Genomic DNA, 14,286 nt, shown 5'->3' with positions numbered 1-14,286 from the left:
CTCCACTCTACAGCAAAAAGAAAACATAGCATCTATGAAAAAGAAAAACATCAGTTAATCAGAGTTTGACTTTTCTCTGAATTTGGGATTCAGTTATCAACCATCAGCAACCAATTTAAATACCACTACAAATCCAGTATACTGTAAAATTGGAACTGTTACAGACCCCTAGGGCAAAGGAAGGTCCCTACAGGCTGCACCTATTTGGGTTTCCCCTCTGGGATCAGAAATAATTGCAAACAGTAATTGCGTTTGATAGCTATTTTTGGGATCTGTGTTCATACACCAATAAACAGTTCCCAAAGACAGGCACAGAACTAGGGAGCAACTAAAAAAATAAAACCAAAGAAACAAACAAAACAAAAAAAACCAGCAACTCAATCAAGCAGTGAAATTAATTATTCTTCAACAAAATCATTACTTAGTGTAGTGCTAAAGTAAAATGAGAATGTAAAATTTTACTATTTCAGCTAAGTGACACAGTGCTTTTCTTTTATCTTTTACGAGAAGATTCAAAAAGTTGCACATGTCCTTACACTCAAAAAGCAAGCATGAAGCCAACAGAGGACACCTGAATCTTTCCACTAAAGAAACAACAGTAGGAAGACCAGCTGTTCACTGTAGGTATCTCAAGAAGAACATTAAAGTTTGAGACTACTGAAAGAAAATACAATCATGGTTGGTTAAGTGGGGGTTTCTGAGCCATTAAAAACTGTGCTTTCACTGAAATTTAACTATTAAGATCCTAGCAACTAAAATGTCTTCTCAGGAGAATTGACACAAACACTTTAACAAGAAGTAGAAGCTACAGCCATACTCCAGCATCAACCCAGCATCTCCTGGATTTTCCTTTTAAATAGTTTTTCAAACACTGAATCAACAGAATACTGCTTAGCTTAAGGGATACATCAAGCCCAAAGAAAGTAAGTTGCCTAAACACTGTGGGGTTGGGGGGGAAAGAATAATCAGATATTTCTAGAGAGCAAGACCATTACAATGAGCATGCTTAAGTCTTGAAGTCTTATTTAAAATTTAAAAAAAAAAAAAAAAAAGAGATAAAACAGCAAATCTAAATTGAACTGAAAAAAGTACCATCAGTTTCAGTTAAAATTTCTTCCTCACCTATATTATCATCAGGAGCTCTCAATTTGTTATTTATTATTTCTAGATATTGTTTCAAATATTAAAAGACTTGCATAAAAGCCACATTACTTCTCCAAGAACCACGACATGCCATCAGAAGTACCAAACTAAAGCTGGGAGTGATCCACAAGTGAATTTGGTGAACTTCACAAACAGTCCAAAGTAATCCCCACTTCTTTTTTTTTTTTTTTTTTTACGTATATATAGATATATGTGTCTATCTCACTTATAATGGTACAGTTACAACAGTGTCAGCATATCAGAACATCTCATACTGAAAAGTGAACCTTACAGACAAATGAAAAGCTTGACATAAAAGAACCAAATTCCTTGCACTGGCTAATTAGTCTGCTCTGTGATCACATGTTTAAGCTTTCATATCAGAAAAGCTCATTTCACTTTGTCACTGCTTTTCAAGCTGGGATATTTTATTCACATTAGGCTACAAGCACTAGGCAGTGCTAAAAGCTGCATATTAATAATAATCAAAACCGAACAGTACTCTCAGATGTAAAGTGCCCATGGTCACATTAGATGAAGAAAAAGGACCATATAAGCAGTCCCCCCCATCTGATTGATAACAGGACTTACAGTGCTCACTAGCAGCAAGAAAAATCAGAATCCGAATGAATCCTAAGTGTTGGAGTTCTGGAATTATCATCTCTATAGTGGATCAATGTAAACCTCATATTAGAGCAGCCACCTGAAAAGTGGTCAAAAACTGGGTGAAAAGTAACATTTCCAGCATTAATTCTATTCTATCCTGTTAATCAAGTTCTGCCCATTTACTTTTGGTCACTGAAAAGCAGCATGTGTTTTTACTGGATGAATATATACACACACCTGCAGTACATATGGAAGAGCCATCAAAGTACAACCCCACAAATGTAAACTTGTTAACTAGTTCCTTAGTCTCTCATTTAGTTCATAAACCAGGTTATACAACACTCAATTTATATAAAATCATAATTAAATTAGATACCCAAGGCAGTTGCCCATCTCACCCTCTGTTGCTTGAGAAAATTGCTTAGAGAGGAAAGAAAACTTACACTTGATAGGGGAAAAAAGGGTCTGAGCAGTCATTTTACACTCTGCACTTAAAACAGACGACTTGAAATTCAGTCCATGAGCTTTTTCACAGCCACACACAACCCATGCAGAACTCTCTCTGTAGCTCATCACCCTTTGCTGATCATCTCCAAACATGACAAACAAGTCACTGCTTTATCATTGAAAAAGTACACGCAAAAAGTTCAAATCATTATTAGGTTTCAATTTAGAAAAAGCAGTAGATAACAATCAGCAGCATTTTGGAAGTAGCACTCACATGCAAACCTTTCATGCTCTCTCCCCCTACTTTTATTTTGAAACTTTATAACTCTAGACAGACTTGCAAACAGAATAACTCAATGGTCAAAGCATACCAGTTACTTGCAGAAAGTCCAGGCATGCACACATACTCTTGGTTAAAATGAATGGAGGCAGTATACATCACGTTACCCTGGTATAAGGGAATACAGACAAGCAGTAGCAGTGGGTAGCTTTCATGCACTATACACCCTTTTGCCTTGCATTAACTTGTTTCTGTGTCACAAAATGAGAAATTTACAGCAAAGATTACAGAAACTTATTCTCGAAAATTTAATTTTGTTGGAACTGAGCGTAATGTATTTTCACTGCTAATTTAAGTGGCTTCAAAGATGAAGAGGGACAAAAAAAGGACATTGTAAAAGTACAAAACAATGGGAAAAATCAGTAGAAGCAACTCTAAAGCATGCTTTTAGATTACCATGGTATACAATTGATCAGTTCATATGAAATATTTTTGCAAGACAGCCAACAAGCTGGCCCAAAGAACCAACGGTGTACAAACTGTGAAAAGTCTCCCTGCTAACAAAAAAACAGTTCTGTGACTGGAAGTCACAGAAGTGAAAGTTGTGACAAACACAGATTTCTCATTCCAAGACTTTACCTGTTGAACATAACATAAACATTTGCCTAAAGAGACTGAAGTTGTATGTCCATAGTTTATACACACCATTAGCTTTGAAACTAAGATGACAGCAGCTCTCTTTTAGTATTATTAATAGAGGATCATTAAAGAAACAAGAGGTCACATACAGACGACAACCACTTCAGGATCCTTTCAGGCAACATGACTACTTGTTATCACACCGCATGTTCAAAGACCTAACATGATACTCTCAATGGCTTTCATTACCGACAACAATTTCACGGCCCTAACGGTTTCGCACCCCTTTGCCTTGCTCCGCCTTTCGCTCGTCTGGAAGGAGTGAGGAGTTTGGGGTTGGGATCCACCTATGCCCCTTACTCATGGTGAGCTTGGTGTGGGTCACACGGCCAGGCGGGCTCTCCAAGGCACGTGCTGGAACTGGGTTTCAGCTCCCACCAGCTCACCGGAGGGAAGGCAGAGCAATCCCATTGCTGCTGTAAAAATCTTCCCTTTAATTCTGTGCCTTAGTTTCTCTACTCTAATGCAAAAGGGATAGTGCATATCACATAAAAAGGTCAGAAGATTAATTCAAAGCTATAAAAGGCTACAAGGTCTTTTTGATACTATAACAGCAAATTTAGAAATAACTATGATTTTCTCAGGGCTTTTGAAGCAGAACCAAAAGCAAACATACATCTTGAGAGATGTGAGCAGCTGCTCCAGAAGAGAAAAACTAGTTCCTTATTCTCCTCTCTTTCTCTTTTATTTTTACACAACTTGATTTTGAGAAAAACGTTTAGGTTTTCATTACCACAGGAGGGCAGGAGCATGTAATGCTAGTGCTGATTTCTTCTTAGAGAGAGCAGAACAAACAGTGGGAGCTGGAACACAGAAAGAGCCAAGTCAGAGACCCCAAGCGTGATGAAAATTCAGTCCTACCAGCAGAGTTAACTGCTTGTTAATGAAGGCGTATGCATCCCATCTGCTGGCTACAGAAGAGCTGGAATGGTTTCAAAAACATTCCAAGACAGACATACCATCAAATATATGATGTGAACGTGTGATCCATACTCAAAAGCTTACCCCACTGATTTCGGCAGGACTGAGTACAGACACCAAGGTTGCAGGATACGAACCACGTCCTTGTCACACATTGAGAACAGAAATCCTTCCAGTGCAATTTGTTTATTCATTAATTCTGATTTCAGGAGAAAGTTCTGGCTTGCAACCAGCAGCTAATTGGTTCAATAAACAGCATCACAGTTTAGAAGAAGACGAAACCGTGTTACTACAGTGAGAGCATGTAACTGAAACCTGGATATCTGTTTGGGTATGACTTAGGGCTTCTTAAAAGAGCTAGATTGCAAAGAACCAGTTTTAAAAGACAAGACAGTATACACTTTAAATGCAAGAAATAACTACCAACATTTATCTGAAGACTTCTTATGGGGAAGAGAAAAGAGAAATTACTACTGTAAAAACATGCCTCATGACAACCTAAAACACAAAAAAATAAATTTATGGATGAAGTCATGGAAAAAAAAAAATCCAGGTTGTTGTATTTATTATGTGAATTGCAACTTATGGCTACAATATTTAAACTTTTGTTTCCTTCCTAACTAGGCCTGCCACACACAATGTGCTATCAAGAAAGCTGCCAAACAATTGTTTGAATATTCCAAAAAGCAAATACGTAGCCCACCATGAAAAACAAATATGATAACCTGAAACCTGCCATTATCTGCACAGTATCCAAGAGTTCAGAAGAGTTAGAGGGACTTACCAGAACAAAATTTGCTGCACAAAGACAAGTTCCCAGGTATCTTAATTCATCTTACTTACTAACATAAATTTCCCTTTTCCTGAAAAGAAATAATCTAGAATCTTAAATTCAATATAGCTCATGTAACTGCCAGTATTATAAAATTCTCTTTAATAAGAAATATTTTAGGTTTTGCAAGTACTGTACAATAGCCATTAGATTTTAAAATCTATTAGAAAAGTAATTGTCACAGATTTAGTATGCTAACAAGAACATTTGAACTGAGGCTTCATTTAACCCACCCATCCCTTCAATAAGAAAATTGTGCAAACCACTCCAAATTATGCATATTTTATAGGATTTTTCTTGGCTTTAAACCCTTTGATTGTACAATCATTTCTCTACAAGAAACATTTTTAAAAGTCATGTACTCTATGTCAGAAGCAACAGCAAAATGGGTTTTCATGATAAGTCCTTCACATTCCGCTATGATCAGCATTTTGCAGGACTACACAGATAGATTCTCTGGTAGCCCTTTACTTCCTTGTTTAGGAGGTCACTTTTTTGCACTATTTCTTTTTATAAAGATCTATTTTTGACTGCTGTGGACTTTTGTTTACACATTAAGCCACCTGATGCCTCCAGGAGCCATATAGTTTGCTAGTGAAGTCATTTTCTCTCTGCTACACATAGCAGCTCCACGTAACAAAATGCTTCTAAACAGGACTTGGCATTTACAGCAATCTGAAGACTCCTCTTTGCACGGTTATCCCTTAGAATTAAAAGAAATGCACAGTTCTGCTTTTCTGCAGTGGCTGACTCAAGGAGGAGGGGGAAGGAGAATATAAAAGAGCACAAAATTCTACCATCACAATTTCAGAAGTTCATCTAATGAAGAGAATAAGGATTACTCAATTATTTCCTTGCCTTGGACAGCTGAGGGTTGAGTTGGGGTTTTTTTGTTAAGTTGGGGGGGAAGGCACTGAGAGAGATTATAGGATTTTTTTTTATTTTTTTTTTTTTAATGAGGATGGAATAAACTCCAGTATTTTGCTGGATTAGGTATAACATGAAGGAAAAATAAGACTGAAGCTAAGAACCTGAACCCTTTCACAGCACAAAGCACTTTACTCAGCACCTGCAGTTGCACTGTACGTATAGCTTTAGCCAATTATCCACAAATTTACTAGGACCTTCACTGCCGTGCTATACAAGCTTTAAGTTAGTAACATACTGAATTTGCTTTCTTTTGTTAAAAAAAAAAAAAAAAAAGAGAGAGAAATCTATGCAACAGTTAAAACAGTAAAAAAAAAAGATTTTTTTTTACTTTTTTTGACACAACATGAGTATTTCCTCACAGGACAATTATCAATAAACACAATGCTGTGTATTACAAAACAGATTATAACCTAACTTTCAGCCTCAAAAAAAAATACAACATTGAGAAATCTTTATTATACAGAAGACTGGACAGTTCACGTGTGCTACAATTACACGGGTTACCATTACTGCCAGTCACAGGAGAGAAGCCTTATACCAAAGAGAGAGCAAAATCCCCTATTTGCCAAGATTTAGATGGCTGGGACACAGGAGAGAGAAAGGAAAAGGAAAAGAGAGAAGTCCAACTCCCCATGATCATTGCTGTACCTTGGCTGCAAATAAATATCAGGCCCTGGTCTTTTTGGCTGCCAGTCAGGTATTTCTTCATAAAAGTAATAAATATGTTTATTTTTCTTCCAGTCAACACAACATGCCAGACCAATGGATTGTTCTGACCATTCAAACTGTCATGAAACACCTCTGCAATTTTTGATTTATATTAATTCCTATTAGGATAGAAACACCGAAAACATAGATCTAAATACAACAGCAAATCCTAAAGTGGTTTTGCCATATTCTTTGAGGTACTAAACCAACATTATCTGTAATATCTAACGGATAATTAAAATCCAAGTACACATGAAGTATAAATATACTACAGCTTCAGGTTCTCAGGTGTCAGGGTTTCAAGATTATTTTTATTCTTTCACTTAACGTTATTTAACCTTGCATTTTCATGGCTATCACTATAAATACTTATTCTAAACTTCTAGCAGACACAAGTTTTTGACAGGATAAGTGTTAAGAATACTGTATTATAGTAATATGTATGTTGGTTGCAGAATGCTTCATATATAAGTGAATCATCAATCATCATATAGAAGTTCTAAGTGAATTTATGGTTTCTTGCAATACTATCACTTACTGTTTCAGAAAACTGTTTTCGTAACTTTAGTTCCAACAACAGCGTCATTCATCATATCCTTAACCTGAACAACTACTACTGCTTTAATATGTGCAAACAAGTGAAAGAATGACAAGCTACTAACATCAGATATATTTAAAAAAAAAATAATAATTTGATTTAAACATGCCTTTCTTGCTGCAGTTTCCACAAACTAAACAGCGTAGAACAGAGCAAACCCTAGGATTACAACTGATTAGCCAAAAAACATAAATAATACTTTAATAAATTACCCTTCCCAAAATTTGACACAATACATTAATAACAAGGCTGCAGCTACAAGAAATTAATTCAAACCTTTAAAAGATGGCATTCTGTGATGATTTTAAAAGCCTCTATGCATCTACTAATCACTAAGAGTCAAGTAAAAGATACTAATTGGCATTGTGTTTAACAACTTTGTAAAGCAAACTTTTGACAGATAGGTGATGGCAATCTGCCACCAGTTCCCAAAAAGAGCGTCCGCTTTCAGTCACATCACTGTATCGACACTTTCAAAGGAAATTCGGGGTGCTTCTGGTAAAGTTAGTCATAAATCACAGAATGTTACAGCACCAAAACAATGGTGGCACAGTACTTTGCATTCCTTATGCATAAAATATTCCCACAGACATCTATAGGATTTCTGGAAATAAATGCAAAACCAAGTCTCAAGCAAACACGTTTTGCAACTCGATATAGTGAGTTTAGAAATAGTTGGTGAAAAACTGCTCAAGCTTTAATTTTTTTTCCTCCAAGCGCCTGTATCAACCTGTGGGCTGAAAGGAGTGGGAGACTAGAACATGGGTGAGTTAAAATTGCACCTCATTGCAAACAGTCTTCACTATTTAATAAAGATGTGCTTCAGAACCCCTCTCCAAAGCAATACCAACCATGAACAAGATCTGTGCTACAGAAAGAACCTATTTTAAATCCTAGCAGTCAAAGCAGCGAGAGAGTGAACTGAGATGTGCTGCAATATTTATGCAGTCATTATAATGCAAATGCATAAGGTATTAGAAAGGCTATTTGCATTGGTGCACAGCCCCTTCAGTCTATGTACAATGCCAACAGAAAGAACAATTAGGATGCATGCATAACAAAAAGCCTCCGACCACAGGGTAGGCAGGTCCACTGAACCGGATACAATATCTATGGGATCAACAGGGCTCCATGGAAATGCTGTCTGCCCCATACATCTTGCTCATATGTAGAATATGAAGCATTTTAAGACACAAAAGCACGTAGAGGATTAGCATGGCAAAGGTAAGAGCAAGCTACAACCAATTTACTGCGAGCATCAGTCGCACGTTTCTCAAGATGAACAACTGGGCTGGAGCACAGCTCGCCTCCCCAGGGCTGCTCCTCTCTGCAAAACCCCACCACCACTAACAGACAAGTAGCAAACTTTCCACTATGCTAAAAAATAATAAATTAAAAAACATCTACTCACTTTCCTGTGGCAAAAAATATTCTCCAGCACTTTTTGTAACAAAAAGGGAGGCAGACATGCAAATTAGGATCTAATGTACATCCATTCTGAGAACATCTACTACGCTTCCTTTGAGAAATCAAAAAGCAAATAAATACGTTCAAGTCTTTCCTTTTTTTTTTTTTTTTTTACATGTACACCTTAACAGTAAAAAAATACGAAAAGAACCAAGTATATAGGCATGCCAGATTGTTTCAAGAAGTTCTTTGACCATGCATCCTAGTATTTATCTACACCAATTCACAGCCTCTTAACATATTCTCAGGCCAATCAGCATGTCTACAATTATATGATAGGCTCTGTTCTCTCATGTATTTCTCTTGTAGAGCAATACAGATAAAGTACTTCTTAAACTGCAACGATCTTAAAACAGTCTAAAATTAACTATGTGGTACAAAATTACTTTTTTAAAAGAAATTATAAACACTGCATAATTTCCATACAAAATGTATCCATTACCTAGAGGTTAATGACAGAAAAATCCTTAGTTATTAGAAGTCCCTTTTTATCCAGAGACCATTGTTTTGCTATACTGAAAATGCCTTTATTGAACCAAATTTGGTGTCGGAGAATGCCCAAATTTAATACTACGTTTCAAGCTCAAGCAGTGCAGCAAAAACCAAGCAAATTAAGGTCAATGGCTAGTACCGCAAACATTACCTGCTTATTATACAACCTGTTACATTTTATCCCGGTACATTTTGTAACATAGCGAGACTACTGTATCAAACAGACTAGACTATATCAGCCGGTACTATTTTAATGTAAACAAGGCGGGGGGTTATCTGTACAATCTAGTTACAACTGGCTGTTTAATCTTCCCTACTGTGTCCTCCCCAGCCCTCTCACACACACGCACGCACACACACACCCAAACCCACCAGAAAGAGACAGAAATATCTCCTCTGAGATGCAGTTGCATGCAGTAAAAATAAATACAAGGCATTACAAGGACAGAAAGGAAAGCAAGCCTCGCTTCAATTAAAAGAGCATCCACAAAGCTGCCACGCACAAAAAAAAAAAAAAAAAAAAATTAAAAGCAACAAGCCTCGAAGCATTTTGGGTGGGAAATGCCACTAGCCAAGCGGTGCGAGAGGGCACGGCAGGCTGGACACGGGCACACGTTACCGGCTGCGGGCCGGGAGCGACCCTGCAGCCGGGCAAGGCACAGAGCCAGCCGAAACCCACCCGCTGAGGAGGGCAGGGGCGAGGTGGGCATCGGGGGTGAGACATACCGGGGGGCTGCGGCGGGCAAGGGGAAGGGGCGAGTGCTGCCTTCCCCTCCCTCTACGCACACAAGTTTTCGTCTTTCTTCAGACACGAAGGAAAACCTGCTGCTGGAGAGAAACGGCTCCTTCTTAGTGCCCACCCAAATCCTCCACGACAGTATTTTGGAACATCTGAGATCTCTTAATGCAGTTTTATTTCCTTATCATCATATTAAACCTTCCCGAAAAAGAGCTGGGTTATTCGTAGGGCTTCCTCAGCCTTGCCAAGAAGGCATCACAAAATGCGATCCCTCTCATTCACCACAAGCAGAAGATACTTTTACTGCCTTAATTCAATTAACATGCATGAGCACCACGCACACACGCAAGCACATACATCCACCTATTTCATGGGTGCCGTATACAGGTCAGCAGCAGCTGGCTCACACGGTGACAAGCCAGGACCGCCACACACACGCCGCTTCAGCAGAAACATTCTTTTCTAGAAAGCCACAGCCAAGTAACAATCAATCCAAGGGTTTCCTAAAAGGCACACGCACAGAGATCTTCCGAGCAATTAATTTCTGTACATAGGCTAAGAGTGCAGAAAGACAGCTGGAGAAAATACTTGTCGTCTGAAGGAATCCCTTCAATCACACAAAATTCCTGGAGGAGAATACACCCGTCAGTGCGATTTAAGTGTCAACATAACAAAGGAACGCCCCTCCCAGCACCTCCTGCCTTACAGATATGTCACGCTGGAAAGGAAAAACTAGACCGGGGAACGGCAGCTATTTGCGATCAGCACTGTTTATCGACCCTACCCTTGCCATCACCCCTAAGAAAAAATGTTGGGGATTGTTTAACATTTCTAGAAAGAGCAGAATAGAGGGACGTGGCAGAAGACAGCATCCTCTTTGAGGATTCCTCGGTATTCCTCAAAGGAAGGCTGTGGACACAAGGAGAGCTTTGTCTGGCATCATCTTTCTGTATTACAAGATTACATATAAAATTAGTTTTGCCTGATGTACATGTTTTGCCTTGCCACACGTACAGAAATCCTGATGGCTGACAAACAGTAGTCTAAATTAAAAGGAATCCAGCTTCAAATTAGTAAAATAATCTCCCGTTTTACTGATCCAGAGCAAAGAATAATTACACAGAAAACCAAAACAGTCAAACCCAAATCATTCGACGGGAATTAAGAGGATAAGGGTGTTACTAAAATTAAAATGTATGCACAACAGCGTAATAACAAATTCCTAGGATACAGTAAATCTTTCCCAAAACTAGGCTAGGATTATATCAAGATCACCATACAACATATGCCTGAAATATGGCTGTAAATAAGTGTGACTTAATTTGACCACCACCTACTTTAAGCCCTTGATTGTATAAATAGAAGCATCCAATAATGACTAGTGACTAAAAAAACCACAGTTTAGAAGGTAAAAAGAAGAAACAGTAAGTAGAAAGCCAAACATGCGAACAAGAAACAGTAGCAAATTAAGACCCTGAAAGTAATTACTGAACCCATCCTGATTTCTATTTTGATAGTCCCAAAAAATCCTGACCAAGTACTGCAGCAATGACAACACACACAATTACAACTCCCTGGTCATGAATATTCTGCCTCGAAAGTGTCTGCACATGTGCAGAACGGAATAAACCGTATGCTTCCATAGTCCCATCTCAAACACACGAGTTAAAAACTACTAGTACTAATTTCAGCACTTTGTAATAGTTTTCTCACACGTTATGACTTTTTATTCCATCTCCGTACTTGCTCCCGAATAAGCTGGTAGAGTCAAGCAGCAACACAGTTTCACTACATTTGTGCTGAATTTCTGTATAGCTCACGCCCAGTCGCAATTTTAGTCAACACACATGGCCGTTCACCTTACCTAAGGTTACTACAGCTTTTTAACGCGCTTCCTAGAGAAAGATCCGTGCAACTCGGCGCAAACACCTTCTACAGGCACAAACACAGGCGGGAAGCTGTCACACCGCTTTCTCTGCGACGCCTCCCCGTTTTAAACGCCGGGAAAATCACCTGGCTGGGCAGGAAGGCGACGACTTTCGAAAGGAGATTCTGCCTCTCCGGCTGCATCAGAACTGCCACAATAAATGCATCGGGTGAAACAGGAAAAGAGCCTCACGCCTCTACGAGAGGGTGGGGGACAGCACTCCCGCACGCAGAGGCAGAGGCAATCATTACCCGGAACGCCGGTAATCATTACCCCGAGCCTCAGTGTCGCTACACACACGCGAAGCCTCTTACACCTCTCTCTGCCGGCCCCCGGTACCGGCAGCCCTCCGGAGGGGAGGAGGAGAGGCGAGGCCGTGAAACGGAGCTTCCTCCTTTCTTTTTTTGGTGGTGCTGTTGTCGTCGTTGTCGTCGCCCGGCAGCCCGGAGGAGCGGGGCAGCCCCCGCCGCCGAGCCCCGGCGGGGCGATGGGCCGCCCCCGCCCCGCCGCACGCAGCCAGCGGCCGGCCCCCGGCCCGCCCCACCTGCCCCGGGCCCCGCGGCTGCCGGGCGGGGCTGCACCCCGCCGGGGCAGGCAGGCACACGCACTCGCCGGCTGCCGGTGCGCGGAGCCCGGGCGGGCTGCCCCGCCGCCGACCGACCGACACCACCCCCCCCCCCCCGCCCCACACACACACACACTCCCGGCCGCGCCCCCCGCGCGGTTACCTGCCGCCCGGGCCCTCCCCGCCTTTGTGCCCGCGGCCTCCCGCCTCCCGCCGCCGCCCCCGGCCGCCGCCAGGCCCACCCCGCCCGCTGTCAGCCGCCGCCTCGGCGCGCCCCCGCCACCCCCGGCGGCGGCCAGCCCCGCCGCGGCCCCCCGGCCCGGCCGCCCCGTACCGTGCGGCTCCGCCATCCTCCCGAAGGCGCGCTCGGCAACCCCCCCCCTCCCCGCCCGCCCCTGCCGGCCACCGTCTCTGCGCACCGAGCCGTCACGGGACTCCCCGCCCACGGACCTCCCGCGGCACCACGGGGGCGGGCCCGCCGAGGCGCGGGGCGGCCGACCGCTTCCAGGTTACGGCGCCGCCGCCATCTTGGCGGCGGGCGGAAGTGGCCCGGTTGCCCCTGGCGACGGCGCAGGCGGCGGGGCGGGGCGGGGCCGGGCCCAGGGGCTCCGCGCCGGCCTCCCGGCGAGGGAGCGAGGCGTCCTCAGGCGGGGCTCCCCGCTGCCTCTGCCGCTTGCCTCGGGGTCCCTCTGAGCCCCGCGGGGCCTGGCCGCGGCCCGGGCCGCCCCCCCTCAGCACCCACCGCTGCGGCGGCGGGGCAGCGTGAGCAGGTAACCAGCCCGGCGCCGCCGCCTCACACCGCAGCCCCCGTGGCCGCACGTCTCGGTGCAACCTTCCGTCGTGTCACCGCCGCCACACCGGGCAGAAACTTGGGTCGAGATGTCCGTGAGGGAGGAGGACAGCCCATAGCTCCGTCGGTTGCTGGCTGCAGCTCATTGAAGTACCTCAAGAGCAGGAACTACCTTCCCGCCCGCCCAACTCTTTAACTGGGGAGTTTGCCCCCCAGGACAGACAGGATCAGAAACTCTCATGTAACGAGCCCGTACGAAGTCGCTCCTCTCAGTGCTGTGCGTGCGTCGCACAGCTCTTGCTGCAGGTCACCTTTAGCTACTGAGACATTACGGAAGCGATGGACCGGGCGGCTGCGACATTCCCGTGTTTCTATTTTCTACAAAATCGGGACCGTCCCCGGTTGGCACCTACTAACCTCGCACCAATGTGCCGACTGTTCTTTCTGTAGGAGATACCGCAAGCGAAGTGTGAGTAAGCTGCCCTTGCAAGGATTATGTGGAAGCTGCAAGAAATGGCGGTAGCCATTCAGAAGGTGGCAACCATGCCTCTGCGTAGACAAATTACGCTCAAGTGTGACAGAGCATCTGCCATCAGTCGTCATTTGATTTCAGATGGCATTTAAAAGCAACTTCTTTGACGACCCGTCATAGCAAACCTTTCCGTATTTTGCTGAGAAAGGTTTAGCTTTTTAATGCTAAATTCTCAGGCAGTTGCAGTCAGCGCCCCTCAAGCCTAGAGGGGTTCTGCACTGCAGTAGTAGCTCAACTTTCTAATTTCTAAAACACATTAAAGCTAGTGGGAGTCTAATAATTGATCTCAGTACTTGCTGGTCTGGACTGGTCCCGCTGGCTCACGTTCAAAAGGAACGTCAGCCACCTCAGCAGAATCAAAACCATGAGTAAATCTGGGAGCCATTTCCTACATCAGATAGTCAGATCTAAGTATCTGCGCTATTTCCATCAGTTTTTTACAAGTTTTGGCAGCCATCGAGGCTAGTTTCAGTGAAACAAGGCTATTCATACTTGATTATCTGGGTTCTGCCGCTTTCTTTTGTGTGATTCTTTGGCAGACCAGACAGTTCAATGTGGTAACACGCTTTACTAATAAATGCTGGACAGCATTAAAAGCAGAATTGCCTTT

The 14,286-nt window shown here is 42.8% G+C and overlaps 1 protein-coding gene across 4 annotated transcripts in view; it reads right to left on the bottom strand.

Annotated features, from left to right (window-relative positions):
* SHOC2 (SHOC2 leucine rich repeat scaffold protein) overlaps positions 1-12,860 on the bottom strand; it is a 70,559-nt gene extending 57,699 nt beyond the window's left edge. The window contains exon 1 of one of the 4 annotated variants that reach the window (XM_075026374.1): positions 12,774-12,860. The gene's annotated coding sequence lies outside the window, so the exon portion shown is untranslated. The other 3 variants (XM_075026377.1, XM_075026373.1, XM_075026376.1) reach the window with 3 other exon arrangements.
* Positions 12,861-14,286: the final 1,426 nt, after the last annotated feature.

Source organism: Buteo buteo, chromosome 4, assembly GCF_964188355.1.
Source record: "Buteo buteo chromosome 4, bButBut1.hap1.1, whole genome shotgun sequence".
In the NCBI taxonomy this organism is placed as follows: Eukaryota; Metazoa; Chordata; class Aves; order Accipitriformes; family Accipitridae; genus Buteo; species Buteo buteo.
The sequence above is the reverse complement of the archived record's forward strand: the minus strand, read 5'-3'. Positions and strand labels throughout refer to the sequence as shown.